We start from the raw sequence: 24,026 nt of genomic DNA, 5'->3' as shown, positions 1-24,026 counted from the left end.
TGAACACTAACCTGTTGATGCTACATACTAATGTGCTTGATGCTTGTACTGTAGAGCAATGAGTCGCATGTCAACACAAGCACCGAAGTCAACATTACCTTCCTTCAATTCGGCCAACTGGCGGTGAATCGCGGAAGTACAGTACATACTGACGAAACTAAAATGAGCTCTAACATGGAAATTAAGCGTTTCCGGACACATGTCTACATAACATCTTTTCTTTATTTGTGTGTGAGGAATGTTTCCTCAAAGTTTGGCCGTACCTTTTTGAAACACCCTGTATATCAGTTGAATGTGAAGATTATGAAGGTGTTAGTAAGTAGCAAGTAATAATTGCTTTTTGTAATTCAATCTGTATGGGAAGAACATCTGAAATTATGTCCACACAATGCCCCTTTCCACGTGTACTTGCGAACCCGGAGCAAAAGCCCAGGCATAAAAATTGGTCAAACACACACACACACACACACACACACACACACACACACATTGTGCAAGCAGTCTGCTATGCTTCCATTTCTATGCTCAGCAACTTGTGCTGTGTTTATAGTGATGAAAGGCAAAAACTAATGAGACTACAGGTAAAAAACATCACCTCAATAATAGAGGTATAAGAAATCATCTGCAAATTTCAGAAGGAAGTTACATAAAGATTTTTAATATTTTGCTTGGGAAATTGCAGCAATGTGGCTAGCAATGACATTTTGTTAGCTGGCAACTGGCGGCATTATTTATTTTGCATTTGGAAAACGGAGTTTCAGTAATCAACCCTGAAACTGAGAAATACTGATGGGAGAATCTTAGTCACTCTGGGAGGTTAATTCAAGTCAAAATGTAATTTGCATTTTATTTTATAAAAAGTTGTTTCCACAACTTCAACCAAAAGAGATTACATACAGATCAACATCTTTGTACTCAACAAATCTGTAATATCATAAACCCTACTATCCACTGAAATGGAGGATGTGTTTTCCAATTCTGTATTTTTTTGCATTGTTAAATTTCCTTCATTTAAATTTCTACTACTTTCCTGAGGAGCTCCATTTATCCCACCTTTTCTCTTTTGTTCAGATGTCACACTCAACTGTTGTCCTGTTAATGTTGCCATAATATTGAATATTAGTCCACTTTCCATTAGTGCACTTTTCTCAAATATGTGGTCTGCTGCTTCTATTTTCCTACTTTGTGACCAACATCATTGTTTACAATGATATGACTTCCTTTTTAAATTTAATACTTGATTTTCAAGGCATCAAATTTTTATTTTAACGATCTTTACAAATGGCATTCCATATGACTTCTCTATCTGTAACCATTTATAAATTTCAAGGCGCTTCTTTGGAATCAATTGCACATAAATCACCATAAAGCATATACTCAACACGACGCACAATGAAACACACAGGTCCCAGCTGCCTCTCACTGCTTAACTGTTCATCAGATTCCTACCGAACATGGAAAGCAATGGGCTTTTATGCATGGCATCCATTAGAGGAAATTACAAATGACCATGTGTAGTTGTGCTATTTGAAATATATGCACATGTCCAAAGCTGAAAAAGAAATGCATTGCGTGGACGCATCTTAACATGTGCTACAATGTTAAGTACCACTCCAACAGACATCAGTGACAGTAGTTTATTTACCTTTTGTACATAAATAGTGAAGTGGTAAATGCGCGCAGACAATGTAATTTATTGTCTAAAGAAAAAAAAAAAAAAAAAATACATCACAAGAAACAAGCATGTTGACACAGAATTAAGATAACAGTGCAGCAACAAACAAGGCAGATGCCCCCCCTCCCTTGAGCCATATACTCACACTACTCAACCATTCCATTCAAATGTAAACAAGTGAAATATATGTAAAATACATATGCTTACATATAAAGTTCCACAAGTTATTTTTCAATTTCTCGAGGGGGAATTCTCACAACAAAATATTTTGAAAAAATTTACGTTGTGCTTAACATATGCTTACAAAACAAGTTAGTTGGATTAAAATATAAAACTCAGGCCAGTACACCTGCATTTATCATGGCAAATATATTACAATCTCTCTAGATAAGATGTCATTAATATCAAAATATTGTTTCTATCATCAATATTAAAAAGTGAAGGTATGCTGCATCTTATTTATACGCTATATTACATTTTTGTTTTTTCTACTATTTCATACTCTGGTAACAAATGGTTTCAAGTGTGGCCGTTACACAAAAGCCACTCAATCATGAAATACACAAATTATATAAAAAAGAGTGAACTATGTCCTTTACAGACATATTTTAGTATTAAAAGTTCATCTGTAATATTGTATATTACTGAAGTTGTAAAATTTTCTGCAATCATAGAAATATCCACGCGCCTTCAGGAAAAGTGTGCCTTAATAACTTTTGGATAATGATTCAATGTGAAATCTGAAAAAGAAGTAAAAAACAGACTCATGTAATGATAAAAGACACAATAATCAAGACATTACAACACAGTTAAAGCAAATACTCATTATTGGGTCTGAACTAGTACATTAGATTTATTATTTAAATCATCACTGACACAGTTGCACACTTTCCAATAATATAGCTTATGACGGATGAAAATCAAAACCATTCGGCTATCTAGTGTTTGAGTTACCTGAAGGGTTTTTCTACTGCAGTATATTAGTACACTGTACAGATTCCAGGAGCGAGAGCTCTCTGGGATGTGGGAAGAAAGTCAAATATGTACATTTGAGAAGTGAAGATACACAACACCTTTAAATATAATTGTATGACAGTATAAATAATAAATTAATGTAAAACATTAACATTAAAACAGCTCGCACACACACGCTTACGAATGAAAATGTGCAGAACACAGTATTTTCTAGTTTTTTAAATACACTCATGATCTGTCTGCACTCCCAAAACCTTAAAATTTTTTACTTGCTTCATTGTTCAAAGTGGACTATTTATATAGCTTTTAGAGAATTTCCAATCTTTTGACAGATTGTGATAATCCCAATTGCCTTGAACCACATCAGCGTGTTTTTAAAGACTTCATTTGTTGCCTTCTCAGTTACATGACTCATTACTTTAATTTTTAAAAATTGACATCTCTTACAAATGATCCAGTGGTCCCCACTTTATCATCTCAAGGTAAATGATTTTTTTCACAGATGTTCCTTATGCAATAAAATTAAACTGTACAAGACTTCTGCTTAAGGGAGGGACGGGATTAAGAGGAATTAGGCGATGGGCTACAATGTTTAAAACTGGATAGTAGCAGCAGCAATACGGGGAATGTTTATAGTCGATGCAACACTTTTTGTACTGAACATACTGGCAATATTTCTAGTCCATGTTACTCAAAAATTTCCACGCAAGTTTAAGTCAAATTTGGGGAAACCTTTATTATTATCCAGCCAACTGCAACAACTTTTGATGAAGCGTATAGACCAACCATTTAAACTTCTATTAAAACGCTTCATGACTGACATTTCAATTACTCTAACAGCAGAGGCAACCTACCAGTCATCTATGGAAACACTGCCACCTACCACTGCAATCTGTTAGTCAAAAAATTATTTAAATAAAGCTACAAAAATTTGTTCGATCAGCAATCTCCAACAGTTATACGTATGCACAACGTGGCAATTGAGCAGCTGTGAAGTGAATTTAAATACATTCACAGTCACATTAGATTTGTGTGTTTCTTCTTGTGACTCACTTGAAGTCTCTGATTTGACAGTTTTGATGTCATTAGCAAAGCAAGCATTGTAACTTTTGCTTTTATAAATCTGATTTTTCCCATATATTTGGGTTAACTGACCAACTAAAATGGCCTACTACTTTGCTCAGATACTGTCTATTTATTTAAAACTGAATGTATCATTCCACACTGTTGTCTAATTTCAACAGTTCAGTTAATTTCAAGTATCCATTTTAATTTCCTCTTATGCATCACATAATAGATCATGAGAGAATACTCAAGGAAAATTACAACCCAGAAACTACAATCAAAACCACAATACCAGATATGCCTACTTCACTGTGAATCAAGGAATAAGTACGCACGCTGTAACCGGGATTACAGGTATATTTTCTACAGACTAATTTGAAACTGAAACTGCACAGAAGTACCTGACTAAACTTTAATATCTAAAAACAAGAACTAAGTGTGAAAACAAAACTTAAGAGTGCTGGTACATATTTCTGTTGGAAACTAGAATTTATCTTGTCAATCCATATTAATCTAAACACACACTATTAAATAGAAATTTGTATTATGTTACATTAATGCGTAACACAGCGCAAGCTCACACGGTTGGCTGGTTGGTTTAAAAGGGGAGGGGTGGGGAGGGGGGGGGGGGGAGGAAGGAACCAAACTGTGAGGTCGTCAGTCCCTTGTTACCAGTAAAATAATTACAAAATGGAAAGAAGAAAAGAAAGGAGACGTACAGCACAATAACAAGAAAAAGGAAGGACCAGAAGAACAGGACAACCCACACTACTACGGACAAAAACAAGAAAAGAAAACCACAGAGAAACAGGTAGACCGTGGCTGACCAACCATGAGAATAATAAGGGAAAGCCAGCCACTCTGCGACACATTAAAACATCCACCCTAAAAGCGTTAGAGTGGAGAACACAAAGGGACAAAGGACACGCGCTAAAACATATATAGAATGATAAAGCCCACCGTCACGTATAAAACATAAAAACTAAATCAGCCAATGAGGTGTTGTCAGTTAAAATTTATGGCAACAAGTCCGGTAACTGAAGAGTACATCACAGAGCAGCCAAAGGACAGCTCACCAAGATATGGGCCACTGTCAGCCAGGCGTCGCACCGACACTGAGGTGGGTCATCACAGCGCAGGAGGTAGCCGTGTGCCACCCACGCGTGGCCAATACGGAGCCGGCAGAGAACCACAGAGTCCCTGCGAGACGTCCGCATGGAGGACTGCCACTGAACAACTGGACCGTTCCAGGGCATAGATGGATTCCTGGATGGCCACTATCAAAGGATGATGAGGGAAGCAATGGTCGACAGCTTGTAGGCTGCTCAAGGGGTCAGTGCACAGAAGAAATGCCTCCCCAGGGCATGAACGGATGTACTCAGGAACACAAGATATAGCCACCAGCTCGGCAGTGAAAACACTGCAGGCACCGATCGAGGAATGCTGTTCAATAAGTTCTCCATGGAAATACACGAAGCTGACGTGAGCATCAGCCATTGAGCCGTCTGTGTAAACCACTTCATGGCCTTGGTACTTGTCAACAATCGAGAAGAAGGGGCAGCGGAGAGCCACAGGGTTAACTGCGTCCTTAGTGCCATATGAAAGGTCCAGGCGAAGCCGCGACCTACGTGTACACCATGGAGGTGTATGTGACTGGAACTCAGACAGAAGGGATCGAACACGAACTGCAATTTGAAACCCTGACCTGGACCGCCTATGCAGGGGATGAACCGCCAGGGGTGGAAAAGGAGACGGTGATTTGGATGTGCAGAAGAACTACGAATGTGTGCTACGTAACTGACCAGCAGTTGTGCAATCCTAACCTGCAATGGAGGCACTCCGGCTTCCACAAGGACACTGGTCACCGGACTCGTCCTAAAAGCTCCTGTCGCTAGGTGAACGCCATAGTGGTGCACTGGGTCAAGCAAACGCAACACTGCGGGCGCTGCCGAACCATAAACCAGACTACCACAGTCCAGCAAGATTGAACAAGGGAGCTGTAGCAGCATTGAGTGATCTACACCCCAGTTGATGTTGCTCAGGTGGCAGAGGGCATTGAGGTGCTGCCAGCACTTCCGCTTAGCTTAGTGAGGAAGCCGAGTCAATCTGGCATTGAAAACCAGTCCTAAGAATCAATGTGTCTCCACTACAGTGAGTGGATCGTCATTAAGGTGAAGTTCTGGTTCCAGATGAATGATATGACACCGACAGAAGTGCATAACACACGACTTTGCGACCTTGTCGATGGATTCCTGTAGGCACCGCTCAGCAACAGTAGTACTGGTGGAGCAGTATGAAATGCAAACGTCATTTGCATACACAGGTGAGATGGACGGCCCTACAGCTACTGCTAGACCATTAATGGCCACTAAAAAGAGGGACCCCATTCTGCTGGATAGGGTGAGGGAGGGAGGGGGGGGAGAACTATGGGAGGCACCAACTTGGAGACAGAGGATGAAGCGACAGGAAATTCTATATATGGCTGTTCGGATGGCAGACTCTAGGGACACAAAATTATCAGTGGTGGAGTGGCCCTGGTGGAAGCCACCCTGACATGGAACAAGCAGGTCACACGAGTCCAGGGCCCAGCCCAACCGCTGACACTCACTCAATACGTACCAGCAGCTTATGAAGAACGTTAGTGAGGCTGATAGCTATTCCACATCAAGTGAGTTTTTACCGGGTTTGAGCACTGGAATGATTGTGCTCTCCCACCATTGCAATGGAAAGACGCCATCGCACCAGATCCGCTTGAAGATGACGAGAGAATATCACTTTTAGTCAGATGAAAGATCTTTAATTATCTGACTGTGGATCCAGCCTGGTCCAGGAGCTGTGCAGGAGCAATGTGTAAGGCCACCGAGGAGCTTCCACTCTGTAAATCAGGCGTTATAGGATTCACTGTGGCATGTAGTGAACGAGAGGACTTTCCCTTCCAGCTGCTGACAGAGTGCGAAAGGCTGGGGGGTAATTCGCGGATGCAGAGGCTCGAGCACAGTGCTCAACAAAGGGCTCCGCAACGGCGTTTGCATCGGTAGATAACATGCCATTTATGTTAACACCGGGAACACCTGTTGAGATCTGGTACCCGAAAATACGTTTGATCTTTGCCCAGACTTAGGAAGGTGGCCTATGGAACCCAATCGTCGATACTTATCTCTCCCAACACTACTGCTGTCATCATCTGATAAATTGGCGAATGCGAGCACAGAGCCATTTAAAGGCTATGAAGTGCTCCAGGAAAGGGTGCCGCTTATGCCGCTGCACAACCTGCCGACGCTCCTTAATTGCTTCAGCGACTTCCGGCTACCACCAAGGGACTGTCTTTCGCCGGGGACATCCTAAAGAGTGAGGGATCGTGTTATCTGCCACAGAAACGATTGTTGTAGTCACTTGCTCAACCATCACATCGATTTTCCACTGTGGGGGAGGAGCAATGGCGACAGCAGAGATGGAAGTTCCCCAGACCACTTACTTTAAAGCCCATCTGGGCAGGCGTCCGTGTGCCTGACGCCAGGGCAGTGACACACAGGTCGCAATGTGCTCTTCGGTGGATAGAAGGGAGAGTCCTGGGCTCCAAATTGATAAATCAATGGCCGAGTAACTACCTCAAGTCACACTGAAATGTGTAGTGGCTGCAGTATTTAAGAGGCAGAGGTCGAACTGAGACAGTAAAGTTTAGACATCTCTGCCTCGGCCAGTAAGCACAGTGCCAACCCAGAAGGAGTTATGGGCATTAAAATCTCCTAAAAGAAGGAACGGTTTAGGGAGTTGATTAATCAGTGCAGTTAATACTTTCAGGGATACTACACCATCTTGATGAAGATATACACTGCAGACACTTATTTCCTGTGTCGTCCTTATTCTGACAGCCATAGCTTCAAGAGGGGTTTGAAGGGGCAGAGTTTCACTATTGACCGAGTTTAGGACATAACGCAAACTCCACCGGACAATCAATACAGTCACTATATTTCCTGTAGTATCCCTTACAGCTGCAGAGGGCGTTTGACAGCCCCGGGAACTAGGTTTCCTGAAGGGCAACGCAGAAAGCAGGTGTAAACCTTAACAGTTGCCGTAGCTCAGCCAGGCGGTGGAAAAAACGGCCGCAATTCCACTGGAGGAGGACATCATCATGAGACTGGGAACCCCCATGGAACATTCAATGATGCAGTTTACACCTCAGGGTCACCTGCTGCCACCGACTTTTTGCCTGAGGAGTCTATATCCATTTTATCTGAGGGTCCGGCGAGATCTAGATTCTCAGCGGACACCAAAATCTCTATCTCATCGGCAGACGCAGAGCTTGGAGGTAGCGTTGGTGTGGGTGCCACCATAATTCACTTGGTCTTTGAGACCTTTTTGGATTTCTCTTTCTGTTCCTTGGGTTTCCCTGGCTGGGAGGACTTCCCTGATTCAGTCTCCGGGACTGAGAAGCGTGAAGCCCTGCGACCAGCTGCTTTAGGGCTCTTCAGCCACTGGTGGGTGTCATCTTTGCCACTAACAGAATCCTGGGAAGGGTGTGACCCAAGGGACCCTTTCCTGGCGAGAGCAGCCAAAGAAGTTTTACGCTTCTTCGGCTTAGAAGTGAGGGCAGATGGCCCCGATGGTTGGGAGGGCAGTTTTTTTTTTTTTTTGTGTGGTTTTAGGGTGCACAACTACAGTGGTCATTAGCGCCCAGACTATATTATGAATGCACTGTGAGGCACAATGTTAAAACAGCAACTAAAAAGGACAAGACTATAAAAGGCACGTTAACAGGCAAGGGATTAAAAGAGGCGCATTAACAGGCAATGGATTAAAAGAAAACAGCACCATCAAATGTCCTTAGACAGGTTTGTCAAGTGGATAATACGAAGAACGCGAGCAGCTGCTCCTAGGTCATCCACTAAAATGACATCCAGAGTACATGGCAGGCCAAGATCAATGCACAGTGTATTAAAACTCAGACAGGACGTTAAAATGTGGTGTACCGTCAACAATTGCCCACATGGGCAGAACGGCGCACCCATCAGCAGATGGCTGTGGCTGAATCGGCAGCGTCCAATCCATAATTGGGCCAAAATGACCTCCTCCCGCCCAGAAGGGCGTGAAGAGGTTGTCCAAGCTGTGGGTAGAGATTTCAAGGCCCGAAGCTTGTTTTCAGTAAGTGTAGAGCAATCGGCATGCCACAGCGATAAAATGCGCTGACAAATGACCCTGCTAAAATCAGATGAAGGCACACAACAAGAAGCTGTCCGAGGCTGGAGGAAGGAAAGTGCTGCCCGCTGCCATCAAGGGGGCAGGTGTTGTCTTCTGGTTCAGAGGTGACTGGGGGTTGGTGGAGCTGATGGGCCTGTGTCTGTGTATGATGCCCGGACCATATTTACGCTCTTATGGGGCATGATGGTTACAGAAACATCCCCCAGCTTGTTACAAGCGAGTAACGCCCATGACTGGGCAGAGGATGCTGTTTTGATCAAAACTGACCTAGATCTCATTTTAGACAAGCCTTCCACCTCTCCAAACTTGTCTCTAAAGGCCTAGCCAGACAGAATGCGGCCTGGCCGTCCGGCCTGTGGCCTTGAACCGCAGCCGGCAGGCCGCACTGTTGAATATCTCGTTATTGTATGGCTGCTGTCACACAGATTGCGGCTCTGACTCACCGGAATGCGGCCTGTCAGCTGGCAGGCCGCACTGTTGAATATCTCGTTATTGTATGTTGGCTGTCACACAGAGTGCGGCTCTGACGCACCGGCATGCGGCCTGCTGCACTGACCGCCGCTGGGTTGTCACAGATTACAGATTCGCTGCAAGCCGAAGCGGCTGCTTGCCTCTGTCGGCGCACTCAACTGCTCTGTGGTCACACTGGAGGCAGCGGCGTGAGGCGGTTTTTGTCTTGCGGCTTGTAGTGCACGCATCATGGACACAGGAAGATTTATACAGGAGGTGAGACAGTACAACTTTTTGTCTGATACACGCGATCCTGATTTGGAGGTAGAATACTTTTGCCCTTGATATACTCTTTATCGAAAGCTGAATTCTCAGAAATAGTGTTGTCACTGTGATGTCCATAATTTCCAATATCAACTATTGTAAACTCGTAGTATGGATCAACGATCATCAGGAGAACCATGGAAAATAATTGTTTATAACAGAACTGGGATCCACTATCCTTTGGGCATTTTAACCTGATATGTTTCCAAGGCAGTTCGGAAACCCCCAAAGTTCTAGAAAACCTTCTTCAGATTTCTTCCACACCTCTGTTGTAGGAGTAGGTGAATACTTGGGTTGTAGAACAGTCCATATTGCCTGGCACAATTGTTTCACAATTTCTTAGACTGTTGAACATCCTAACCGAAAGGAAAAAGCTATGGTCTGGTGACTGTCGCCTGTAGTGAAGTATCTGGAAAAGATTAAAATAAATTATGCCGATAGAACGAACAGATAAGTTAACGACCAAAGACATGTTTCTTTAAATTCAATAGCAATGTTATGAATACAATGAAACAAAACAATCTATTAACAAGAAGGTTCTCTCTAGCGGGACACGCGGAATTAGATGTTACTATCGTTTGCTGTATTCACAAACACTGCAGATATGTTTACCACTCCACTCGTAACTACGTTGTGGGATAGCAGTGATGATGATGATGATGTTTGGTTTGTGGGGCGCTCAACTGCGTGGTTATCAGCACCCGTACAATTACCCAATCTTTGCTCAGTCCAAATTCGCCACTTTCCTGGATGATGATGAAATGATGAGGACAACACAAACACCCAGTCATCTCGAGGCAGGTGAAAATCCCTGACCCCGCCGGGAATCGAACCCGGGACCCCGTGCTCGGGAAGCGAGAACGCTACCGCGAGACCACGAGCGGCGGACCGTTGTGGGATAGCAGTTTCTTCTGCCAAACCTTTCATATGAAACAGCAAAACTGAAATGGAATAAATTATATGACTTCCGTTTGAAGTACAAAGAAGCCACAAATGGTAAAACTTATCTCAGACAAATGGCTAGTCTGTGCCTTGTATAAATTGGCTTTCTCCAGTTCGTTGTGCACTTCTCGGTGCTACCTTTTTATCAGGCGATGCAGTTCCTCGAAACATTCTCGCGACATACCAAAATATTTGAAGAACCTATCTTCGTCAGACTCTAGATCAATACACAGACGATGGTATTCTCCTAATATTTCTCTCTTGCTATTAATGTCATGCACCCAACATCTCTTCTCGGTGCCATTTCGTATCGCTAGTGCGAGCTACTCATTTTCTCGCACAAAGATAATGTGTCCCGCGTGAAGCTTCCAAATCGCCTAACGCCAAGACAAACGCGCTATGCATACAAGCTTAATAATGGGGTTTGGCCCTTTCCACAGTGTTAACAGCTGACGCATTAAGAGTCGCTGCGGCCGGCCGTTGCCTGTGTGGTGTCCCTGGCCGCTGATTGGCCCGGCCTCCCGCTGCGCCGTCCATCTCAGCGGCAGGCCGGATTCTGTCTGGCCAGGCCTTAAATGCTCAACAAAAAACTGAGGTTCATCGCGATGGAAGATTCCCCCATCAGCTCTCTAACATACAAGGTACCAGGGCGAATAAGAGCCGCTGCCATCCTTAGCCCAACGTTCCTCCCATGGTGTGGCCAGGGAGGGAAACAATTTTGGGTCATACTTCTGTGCATTGAATTGAGTCCGTGAAATCTTAGAGACTGCTGGTGTTTGACCACCAACAAGAGGTGATGTACTATGCTTCATTGTGTGTCATCCACCCTGATGCCACCCACTCCGACTAGGGGACCTCCCCACGGGCGCCACCCATCCGCAGCAGAGGCTAGCTGGCAGGATGGCCATTGCCAGGAGTCTCAATGCCCCAGGGGGATGCGCATCTACCCCTTGGCATACATGGGGATTTAACGGCGTAGGCATCAGCAGGGCAATCCCTGTGTGGTCACGAGGCTACAACCAACAGGGTACATGGTGGCCCCACAACAACGGACTGGCTACTGTGCTGGATACCAGGTACAACCAAGCAAACAAGTCCATTATCACCGTCAGTGTAGAAAACTATACTGCACAGTTGATGGAAAAATACACACCCATGATGATGATAGTTGGAGACTGATTCTAACGATTTCATTTACCAACAGGATGGGGCACTGGCACCTGGAAGTGCAGGAATTTTTAAAACGAATGCGATGCGATAGGTCTCGCCGCATGATGGACACGATGCAGCATGTACGGTACCCTTTCCCAATTGGCTTGCTCTTCAGGAAAATTTTGAAAAATGGAAGTCAAACCCTACAGGGGACCATTACAAAGGCCGAAACGTGTAAGACTCCTTTTAGTCGCTTATTACGACAGGCTAGAATACCTCGGGCCTATTTTAACCCCCGGACCCGCAGGAGGTGCTCACACTGTACTATGTCTGATTTAGTGGTATAATACTTTTTCTGGTTCTGAGTAAGAAACGAGCCACGACTTGTACAAAGCCAACTGACTTATTTAGAAGACCCCATTCAAATACAGATATATTCCACATCTTAGCAAGTGCTGACATACTCTGACCATAAGTCTGTAGGAAGTAACCACAATTAATTAAATGCTCATGGGAAAGTAAAAGATAATAAAATTCCTTAATGTTAAAAAATACAGGGTGTATCAAAAAGCATCATACAATTTTTTAAAAAGTCTGAACTATTATGTTATTTGAGAAGTGCAAGAACAACATACTCCTAGAAAGAGCAAACACTCGAGTTTTACATGGTTCCTGCTAGATAGCAGCAGTGTGCGCCCACTCCAGTTCTATAAAATGGTGTTGGGACAACACAGAGTTGTGTGTTCTACATTTTGCGCAGTACAGATCAGTAGTAACTATTCAGCATGTATGGTGGGGATCCTCCCACAACACAGGGGATTAGACAATGGCCTTAACAATTCGGAGAAACAGGTGGTTTGTGTAAAGGCAAATCACTGCACTGTCCCCGAGTGTCTGACAGATGTTGAACGCATCCACCATAGTTTCACAAGGAGCCTGCAGATATCCGTCCACTTCGTAGCTCGACAGCTCAACATGAACCCCCGATGTCTGCCTGGTGTGTTGCATTGAATTTTACACATTAAGCCATATATAACTCAGCTACTACAAGCTCTTTGCGAAGGTGACCAACAACATGTGGAGTTCTGTAATTTGGTTCTAGGCAAGATGGAGGATTACAGTTTTCTTCCACACGTAAGTGTTTAGTGACGAGGCAACATTCCGTTTAAATGTAAAGGTGAACTGTCAATGTGAGAATATGGGGTACGGAAAAACCACACGAAGTTATATAACATGAGAGGAACTCCCCAAAATTTAATGGGTTTTGTGCAGATTCATGGGAAAATGTGTATGCTACACTTTTCTTTGCTGAGAATACTGTTACGCAAAGTCCGGTATTACACTATCAAATTTCTTTGACGTAGCGCTAGAAGGGGTATTACACTGTCATCAAATTCTTCGTCAAAGTTCAAGATGGCTGACAACAACTTGTTATTAACCGAAGCAGTTGTACGTACCCCAATTGCATTGTGTGCGCATGCGGAAAAGAAGTGGTGGAAAAAAATGGAACCATACATACGAGGTTAACAGTCTTAAAAGTCCTGGGATTACAACTCGATAATAAATTCAGTTGGGAGGAGCACATCCCAGAACTGCAGAAACGCCTTAACAAATCTGTTTGCAATTCGAGTGTTAGCAGACATAGGCAACATAAAAATGAAAAAGCTTGCATACTTTCATTCCATAATGTCATATGGTATAATATTTTGGGGTAAATCTTCAAGTCAAACAAAAGTTTTCAGAGTCCAAAAGCGTGTAATACGTATTATTTGTGGAGTAAATTCATGGACGTCCTGTAGAAACCTCTTCAAAGAACTGGGTATTCTAACTACTGCCTCTCAGTATATTTACTCCTTAATGAAATTTGTCGTAAATAATATATCTCTTTTTCCAACAAACAACTCCGTTCATACATACAATACCAGGAACAAAAATGATCTACCAAGCACTTAAAAGCACTTACTTTAGTTCAAAAAGAGGTCCACTACTCAGGAACACTCATCTTCAATAATTTGCCAGCAAACATAAAAAATTTAGTTACAAATAAAGATCAGTTTAAAAGGAGCCTGAAAGACTTACCATTGGCCAACTCCTACTCCACTGACAAAATTTTTAATAGAAACAAATGATGTACTGTATTTATTCATACTATTAGTATTGCTATTTCAGCTTAAAAAAATTGATATGTTCCACATCCATGAGGATCTCCTCAGCACGGATCTATGGAACAAAAAACTAATCTAATCTGGGTGAAGCCGTGGGTTTTACGACGACACGATAAAAGCATTTAACAAAACTTCTTACGTGAGCTTACAGTGGAAGACATCAAGTGGTACATCAATTACTTAAAAATGGATGAGCATACATTCCTGTATGTGCTCAGTGAAGTGTATCCTCATATCACAAAGCACAATATTCACTTAAGAACTGCTACATCTTCAGAAGACAGGCTCACTGTAACACTCCGATTCCTTGCTACAGGAGAGGGTTATGTTATATTAGGTTAGATCAGGCAGGTCTCGTCTCCAATCTTCTTATTTTATTTTTGTATTCAGGGTGCCTCATGTTGTAAAGCGCCTCATCAGCATCATACATCTCTATTAATTTTGTAGTTGTCGGCACACACCAATTGTATTTACCGGCAATGTTTATAAAAACACTACAGACGACAGAATGCTGCAGCGATGCTAGCGCTCCATGTGGTAACATGTCACATTGCAGTGAACAGAAGACAAGCGATTTCTTTGATCAAATCTACAGCGAGGCCCTAGATTTGATCAAATATTGGACGACATTTGACAAAGTTCCTATTACACCATCAAATATCTTTGACAAAGAAATTTGATAGTGTAATACCGGCCAATGCACATATCTCGATATGCATGAGAACTTCCTTTTCCCATAGTTGGAGACTGATTCTAACGACTTCATTTACCAACAGGATGGGGCACTGGCACCTGGAAGTGCAGGAATTTTTAAAACGAATGACTACTGTTCAAATCAAAAGCTTACTGAACGATGGATTGGTCGCACTGGATCATATGATTCAGCCTTACATTACTGGCCTCCAAGAACCTGACTGTATGTGATTATTTCTTGTGGGGGTTATAAAAGATTGTTTATGTGCCTCTGTTACCAACAATGAGTGAACTGACATCATATAACAGCAGCTGTGGAAGCTGCAACTCAAGGCATTCTTGCTGCAGTATGGGAACAATTTGAATATCGCATTGACATATGTGGTGCATCTCAAGGGGGGGTCATATTGAACACCCATTTGAGGAGATTTGGGGGGGAGGGGGGCGGGGAGGGACAGACACGACAACGACCTTTTGAGTTTCCAATTTGTCAAAAAATGAAATTCACTGTGTATGCTTATTAGTTTCAGAAATACAGACATGCCAAATCTGACGGTTTTTCTTTTCTTAATACAGCCTGTATAACAGGATAGAAAATAAAATCTACTCAACAAGCAATGTAAAAAAGGGAGAGGGGGCAGAGGGGGGGGGGGGGGGAAATGTGCAAGGCTCCAGAGCCAGTAGCTCCTTTTTCTAACTGAATGTTTGAGGGGTAAAGAAAAAGTATGAAGAAAAAGGGTTGAGGCTTAGGAAATAAGAAGAGATACAGAAAAGCTGCCTAGAATGTTGAGTCAGGAGTTACTGGACAGGATTTGAACGAGATCGATTGCTGGAGATTGCACTGGACAAGATTTTAACAACCAATAACTTAAAGGTAGAAGCAAGGCAAAAATTACTGGGGGCGGGCCGGGGCTGTAAGAACAGAAAGCTTAACTCATATAATGGTAGACAGGTGGTGGAGAAAAACGGTGACAGTGTCACTGGACAACTGCAGTAACACACATGCAGTTGTACCACTATTTCTGGCAACCAGGAGCCCGTAGCTGCCTTCCCTGTGAACATTGTCAGGCTGCTTCAGGATTTTGAGTACATCTCATATTTTTTTGTGTGCACATTCATTGCTGTCTTGTCAGTTCTTATGTTTCTTGAAACACCATAGTCTATCAGGTGTGATGCCATAACCAAATATAGTGCTCATGCTCTGCAACGTAAGTGCTAACGCACCTTCCAATTTCCCAACGCAGCAAACAATAACAATCCCTCCCATACAGTATCTCATATGCGAGTGCAATGTTTAGGTCTTTTATTGCGTCATATCAAGTTTCAAGAATCAAGAGTACTGGCAGGCAGCCGTAGAGGCATACACAAGAAATAACAGTGGGCACCAAAATCCGGAATAAACGTGATAACATCAACAGGGAATATTGCTACAGGCTGCTGACAATCCTGGTACAATGGGTGCATGTTATCAAATGGCAGAGGTTGGCTGAAGAAATAGTGTATAGACAACTGGTGTTATCTTTCTGCTACTAACAACAGGAAAAAAGTCCTGCCCCCGAAAGCTTGCTGCTGACTTTTAGCAGTTTACCGATTATCAGCAAGCCGTGCAACCCACTATTAGTAAGTCACATATCCCCTCCCTCTCTCCTTATACTGTGAATAAAATGAAGTGTAATAAATGTAGCATCTGTGGTCTAATGCTGTCAGTGATCCAAGGGAGAGTGCCACAGAGATACTGAAGGAACTGAACTGGAAAATTCCTGAGGATAAGATGTAAACTTTCCTGAGAAAGTCTGTTAACAGTGTTTTAAGGACTGGCTTTAAATAATGACTCTAGGAATAAACTACAACCCCATATGTATCACTCACATACTGATCGTCAGAATACGATTACCATAACCACTGCAAGCACAGATTCATTTAAACAAGAATTCTTCCTGCACTGCAGATGTGAACTGAACAGGAAGAAACCCAAACAACTGGTACAATGGGACAAATCCACTGTGCACCAATGCCCTACCTAATCAGCAACTACTGTGGTTTCGCTGGTGGCCCAGTCTCTGATGCGATAAGATAAGTCTGTGTCAGGACTGGAATAGGAATTGCTGGAGAGGTGGACTGAGCAGATCTTGCACCTTGGTATTCACAAGGAACATGATCCCCATGCGATTGGAAGTGGGGTAGGGGTGGGCTTGGATGATGTGGAGGTTGGGCGGGTGACAATAACACTCTAGGAGAGGCGGGAAGTATCTTCAGTAGACTGCCTCTCATTTCAGGGCATGATGATAGATAAACCCCTAATGAACGATGTGATACAGTTATTCTAGGTGGTTGGTTGGTTTAAAGGAGGGTGGGAAGAGACCAAACTGCGAGGTCATCGGTCCCTTGTTCCCGGTAAAATAATTACACAAGGGAAAGAAGAGAAACAAGACGTACTGTACAAAAAGAAAACTGCAGATAGAAGCAAGAAAAAGGTAGAAGGGATAAAAACAAGAGAGCAGATGACCGCAGCTGGCCGACCACGAGAATAAAAAGGAAAAGCCAACCACTCTGTGACACATTAACACATCCAGCCTAAAAGCATTAGAGTGGAGAACACAAAGGGACACAGAACATGCGCTAAGACAAATAGAATGATAAAACCCACCATCACACATAAAACTAAATTAGCCGATGAGGCGTTGTCAGCTAAAATTAATGGCAATGAGTCCGGCAACTGAAGAGTCCATCGCAGGGCAGCCAAAGAAGGACACATCACCAAGATATGGGCCACTCTCAGCTGGGCACCACACCGACACTGAGGTGGGTCATAATGGCACAGGAGGTAGCCGTGTGTCATCAAAACGTGAACAATGCGGAGCTTCCTTAATGAAATGCAGTTTGTTGTGCGTACTGAGGTTATGCCATTCCATCTCCCAAAACCACAAAACCTTGTGGCATAGTACTGAGCGCCGGTCAGCCTGCAGAGAAGCCCATCTCCAGAAGCAGTTTCCGAGTAGCCTGTCGGCAAGTTCGTTGCCTGGGATTCTGACGTGACCTGGGGTCCAGACAAACACCACTGAACGACTGGACCGTTCCAGGGCATAGATGGACTCCTGGATGGTCACTACCAAAGAATAAGGAGGGTAGCACTGGTTGATAGCTTGTAGGCTGCCCAAGGAGTCAGTACACAGAAGAAATGACCCCCGAGGGCATGAACGATTGTGCTCAAGAGCTTTAGACATAGCCACCAGCTTGGCGGTTAAAACATTGCAGTCACAGGGCAAGAAATGCTATTTAGTATGTCCTCCACGGACATATGCGAAGCCGACGTGATCATCAGCCATCGAGCCGTCGGTGTAAACCACTTCATGGCCTCAGTATATGGCAACAAACGAGAGGAAGTGCCAGCAGAGAGCCACAGCGTTAAGCGAGTCCTTAGGGCCATGTGAAAGGTCCAGGAGAATCCGTAACCTAGGTGTACACCAAAGAGGTGTACATGAATGGACCTCAAGTATAGGTGGTAAAGGCAAGGACTACAGTTCGGAAAGAAGGAATCAGACACGAACTGCAAATGGAAGCCCTGACCTGGGACACCAAAGTGGGAGATGAACCGCTGTGGGTGGGAAATGGAGACGGCAATTCGGATGTGCAGGAGAGCTACAATGTGTGCTACGTAACTGGCTAGCAGTTGAGCACACCTAACCTGCAATGGAGGGACTTCGGCCTCCACCAGGATACTGGCCACTGAACTCGTCCTAAAAGCTCCTTTTTAGCTATGCAAACACCACAGTGGTGCCCTGGGTCCAGTAAACGTAACTATGAGGGCGCCGAACCAGTAACCTGACTCCCATAGTCAAGGTGGGATTGAACAAGGGCTCTGCAGAGCTGCAGCAGCGTTGAGCGATCTACACCCCAGTTGGTGTTGCTCAGGCGGCAGAGGACATTGAGGTGCTGTCAGCACTTCCGCTTAAGCTGATGAAAGTGAAGAAGCCAAGTCAATCCGGCGTCGAAAACCAGTCCTAAGAATCACTACAGTGAGTGGATCATCATTAAGGTAAAGTTCTGGTTCTGGATGAATGGAACGATGCTGATAGAAGTGCACAACACATGACTTTGCGACTGAAAACTGGAATCTGTGGGCTAGATCCCATGACTGCACCTTGTGGATGGATTCCTGTACGCGCCGCTCAGCAACACTAGTACTGGTGGAGCAGTTCGACATGCAGAAGTCGTCTGCATACACAGAAGGTGAGATGGACAGCCCTACAGCTGCTGCTACACCACTAATGGCCACTAAAAAGAGAGGCACTCAATACAGAACCCTGCGGGACCCCATTCTCCTGGATATGGGGGGATCTATGGGAGGCAATAACTTGGGCACACAAAGCACGAAGCGACAGGAAATTCTACATAAAAATCGGGAGCGGGCCTCAGATAAACCACTTGTATAATGTGGCAAGGATATGATGTCATCAGATCCTGTCACTTGCTTTTCATAAATCATATAAATCATGAAAGACGGCAACCAGATGCTGGCATTTGGAACTGGCTGTTCGGATGGCAGATTCTACGGACACAAGGTTATCAATGGTGGAGTGACCCTGATGGAAGCTGCCCTGACATGGAGCCAGTAGGTCACATGCCTCCAGGACCCGACCCAACACAACCGCTGACACACCATACATTCCAGCAGCTTACAAAGAATGTTGGTGAGGTTCATAGGCCAATAGCTACCCACAAGTGGGTTCTTACCGGGTTTGAGCACTGGAATAATGGTGCTCTCCTACCATTGTAATGGAAAAATGCCATCGCACCTAATCCACTTGAAGATGACGATGCCATGTCACTTGTAGTCAGATGAGAGATATTTAATCATCTGACTGGATCCGATCTTGTTCATGAGGTGCATCGAGGCAACGTGCAAGAGCACTGCATATCTCCCACTCTGTAAATGGGGCGTTATAGGATTCACTGTGGCGTGTAGTAAATGAGAGGACTTACCTTTCCAGCCGCCATTTCAGAGTGCGAAAGGCTGGGGGGTAATTCTCTGATGCAGAGGCTCGAGCATAGTGCTCGGCAATCGCAATTGCGTCAGTAGATAACATGCTGTTTATGTTAACACCTGTTGGGATCTGGTACCCAAACACGTTTGATCATTGCTCAGACTTGAGAAGGTAATTTATGGCACCCAATGGTCTGATGTTGGCAGAGATGATGGGGCTAGAACTGTTGTAGCAGGGGCGTAAGACGATCTCATACATACATGTGTTCAAATTTCCTCTTAGCTCCAGTGTACGTCAGTCGGTCAAGGGTGTTGAACTCCATGATTTTTCTTTCTTTCTGGAGATTCCTGCAGTCAGGCGAGCAAGGTGAATGGTGCTCTCCGCAGTTGACACATATGGGAGGCGAGGCACATGGAGTATTGGGATGTGACGGACGTCCGCAATCTCGACATGTGATGCCGAACGTACAGCGGGAAGACATGTGGTTGAACTTACAGCATTTAAAGCACCGCATTGGGGGAGGGGTATACAGCTTTACATCACAGCTGTAGACCATCATCATGACCTCCTTGGGTCAAAATGTCGAAAATCAAGATGAAGGCACTGGTGGCATCCTGATTATCCCTCGGACCCCAGTGGACACAGCGAACGAAATGTACACCATGCTGCTCTAAATTGGCACATGGCTCATCGTCAGACTGCAAAAAGAAATCACTGTGAACTATTATTGCCTGGATCATATTTAAGTTCTTATGTGGCGTCATGATTACAGAAACATCCCCCAGTTTGTCACAAGTAGGTAACGCCCGTGACTGGGCAGAAGATGCTGTTTTGATCAAAACTGACCCAGATCTCATTTTGAACAAGGCCTCCACCTCCCCAAACTTGTCTCTAAATGCTCAACAAAAAACTGAGGCTTCATCGCGTTGGAAGATTCCCCATCAGCTCTCTAACATACAAGGTACTGGGGCAAATAAGAGCCACTGCCATCCTTAGCCTGACACTCCTCCCATGGTATGGCAAGAGAGGGAAAAATTTGGGGTCATACTTCTGTGGGTTGAATTGAGCCTGTGAACGCTTAAGTGACTGCTGGTGTTTGACCACCAGCAAGAGAATGTACTACACTTCATTGTGTGTCATCCGCCCAGTGGCCCTCCCCATGGGTGCTACCCAGCCGCAGCAAAGGCCACCTGTCAGGATAGCCAATGCCCCAGAGCAAGAGGTATCTACTCCTTAGCACACACGGGGCATTAATGGTGCAGGCATCAGCGGAGTGATCCCTGTGTGGTCAGGGGGCTACAACCAACACGGTACATGGTGGCCCCACCACAATGGACTGGCTACCATGCTGGATATCAGTTGCAACCCAGCAAACAAGTCCATTATCTTTATCAGTGTAGAAAATGATACTGTGCTGTTGATGGAACAATACACACCCAGGAAGGAGACCTCACCCAACAGTTGGAGAATGAGCAGAAGTGCACATCCATGCCGATGAAGGATGCGATAGGTCTCAGCACATGATGGTCACAATACACACCATGTAAGGCACCCTTCTCCAATTGGCTTGGACTTCAGGAAAATTTTGAAAAATGGAAGTCAAATCCTACCGGGGACCATCACAAAGTCCGAAACATGTGAGACTCCTTTTAGCCACACCTTACGACAGGCAGGAATACCTCTGGCCTATTCTAACCACCGGACCCACAGGAGGTGCTCACACTGTACTATGTCTGATTTAGTGATATAATACTTTTTCTGGTTCTGAGTAAGAAACGAGCCACGATTTGTACAAAGCCAACTGACTTATATAGAAGACCCAATTCAAATATTGATATATATCACATCTTAGGAAGTGCTGACATACTCCGATCATCAAATCTGTAGGAAGTAACCCCAATTAATTAAATGCTCATGGGAAAGTAAAAGATATAAAATTAGAGTTTCACACGGTTCCCGCTAGATAGCAGCAGTGTGCATCCACTCCAGTTCTATAAAATGGTGTCGGGACAACAGAAAGGGTTTTGTGTTCTACATTTTGCACAGTGCAGGTCAGTAGGATGGGCCACAGGTTTTAACACCAGAACCTACACTGGGGGAAGTGATGCAAGCCATTAAGACATTAAAAAAAAGAATAAGGCACCTGGAGGCGATCAGATCCAGGCCAAACTTCTCAAGTATGGTGGGGAAATGCTGTGGAAAACAATTGATAAAATAATACTGAATATCTGGCAAGAGGACAGCATGCCAAAGGAGTGGAAAACGGCTATAATGTGCCCCATACATAAAAAAGGCGATAAATTAAACTTCTAGAACTATCGAGGAATCTCCCTACTAAATACTACATATAAAGTTTTCTTCAAGATTCTAACCAGCAGGCTTCCTCCGTATGTGGAAGAGATAGTTGGAGAATATGAGAGTGGCTTTAGAAGAAATAGGTCAACATCTGACCAGATATTCACACTGTGTATACTACTTGAAAAATAACATACACCAGCTTTATATCTACTTTAAACAAGCCTATGATAGCATCTCAAGAGTGGCATTGGAGAATGTAATGGAAGAGGCTGGAATACCTAAGCTCATTAAGCTTTCTATGATGACTCTCAGCAAAACCAACTGTAAAGTAAAAATACAGGGCAAAATCAACAGAGAAGTGGAAATGAAGAAGGGACAGGGTGACAATATCTCCTCATTGCTATTCAACCTTTGCCTAGAAAAAGTCATAAGTCAGATAGAGTTAAATAAAGGAGGAACCTTCGTAAATCGTTCACTACAGTACCTAGCCTATGCTGACGATGTGGCATTACTCGCACGAAACCTTACCGTGCTAGGTAAAGCCTATCAACAAATGGGGAAAGGTGCAATGGAACTTGACCTGACAGTCAACATCGAAAAGACCAAGTATATGGCAATAACCAACCAACAAAACCTACCAAATCTCAGGATAGCCGTCAGGGAGTTTGAAAGGGCGAGAGACTTCAAGTACCTTGTGGGAGTTCGCTTCTATCAGAAAATTCCAAAATCCTCAATTACAAAACAATTATAAGACCAGTTGTTATGTACGGTGCCAAAACATGGACCATGATTGTAAATGAGGAAAGGATCCTTAGCATATGGAAGAGAAAGGTGCTACGTAAAATATATGGCCCAGTATAAGAGCAAGAAGGTTGGTGCATTCGTACGAATGCATAACTACAACACCTTGTTGAAGAACCTGATATTGTTACTACCATTAAAAAAAGAAGACTGCAGTGGGCAAGGCATGTGGCCAGAATGGAAGAAGACAGAGCATGTAAGAGGATTTTTGATGGCAAGGCTGGAGGCAGACGGCGGAGGGGACGCCCCACAAAGAGATGAGTGGATTGAGTTGAAGACATAAGAAAGCTGGGTGTCAGAGGATGGAGACGGAAAGTCATGGATCAGATAGAATGGCAGGATATTGTGATGCAGGCCAAGGCCCTTCAAGGGCTGTAGAGCCGAGGAGTAAGTAAGTACGACAAGCAGGAATACCTTGGGCCTATTCGGGTGACAAATGCGGTACTCTTCTGTGACCAGCTCTTGGACTGGTTGTGAGAGAATTGGAGGTGTGTGGAGAATTTGCATAGAAGAAGTCTGTAGACTAGGTCCAAGAGATAGTGCTTGCCTGTGAACCTGGGCGAGACCTTCAGCGTAATGGGAAAGGGAATTCTGGTCACTGCAATTACACCATTCCCAGATGGCAAGGATATGTAGGAGGGATTTTTGATGAAGGTTTTGTGGTTTTGACATGGAAATGCTTGTGGATGGAGCCATCAGATAGGAAGAGGTCAATGCCTAGGAAGGTGGCATGCTCAGTTCAGGACAGCCAGATGAAGAAGTGGATGGGAAAGAAGGTGTTGATATTGTAGAGGAATAGGATAGGGAGTCTTGGCCTGAGCCCAGGTCTGGACTCAGGGCCACGATACCCAAGACAACCTCGCCACTGCCAAACTGTGGCCAAGAGCAAAGTAGACCACCCTGTGGTACAATTTCAACTTCAATGGCTGCTTCACAACCTGGCCCACCTCGATATTCCCTCCTCCACCACCAGCTTTTCTAAAATGCACATATGGGAATCATCCTTATAACACTTTCTCCACACCCAAAATTATCCCCGCTCAACCTACAGTAATCTACTATCCCCACACCTTCCACCCAACAGTTTCCATGCTTTTCCCTTAACTGCTTCTCTTTTTCCACTCCCCAGTCTCCCCCACACCTCCTGAAGCCCCACCTAGCAGTCTAGTCCCTGTCCGTCCCACCAGACAGCACCCTTCTCTCCCACCATCCGTATCCTGCCGTCTCTCCTCCTCCTCCTCCTCCCCCCTTGCCACACTCCAGATCGCTATTCACATGACAGTCACATTTAAGTTGTGGGTG

The 24,026-nt window shown here is 44.2% G+C and overlaps 1 protein-coding gene across 1 annotated transcript in view; it reads right to left on the bottom strand.

The window, feature by feature from the left end:
• Positions 1-1,241: 1,241 nt before the first annotated feature.
• The window catches only part of LOC126100934 (condensin-2 complex subunit H2-like), a 33,435-nt gene continuing 10,650 nt past the window's right edge, over positions 1,242-24,026 (bottom strand). The window contains exon 2 of the mRNA XM_049911597.1: positions 1,242-2,415. The gene's annotated coding sequence lies outside the window, so the exon portion shown is untranslated. The remainder of the gene's footprint in view (positions 2,416-24,026) is intronic.

This window comes from Schistocerca cancellata, chromosome 9, assembly GCF_023864275.1.
Source record: "Schistocerca cancellata isolate TAMUIC-IGC-003103 chromosome 9, iqSchCanc2.1, whole genome shotgun sequence".
NCBI lineage: Eukaryota > Metazoa > Arthropoda > Insecta > Orthoptera > Acrididae > Schistocerca > Schistocerca cancellata.
The sequence above is the reverse complement of the archived record's forward strand: the minus strand, read 5'-3'. Positions and strand labels throughout refer to the sequence as shown.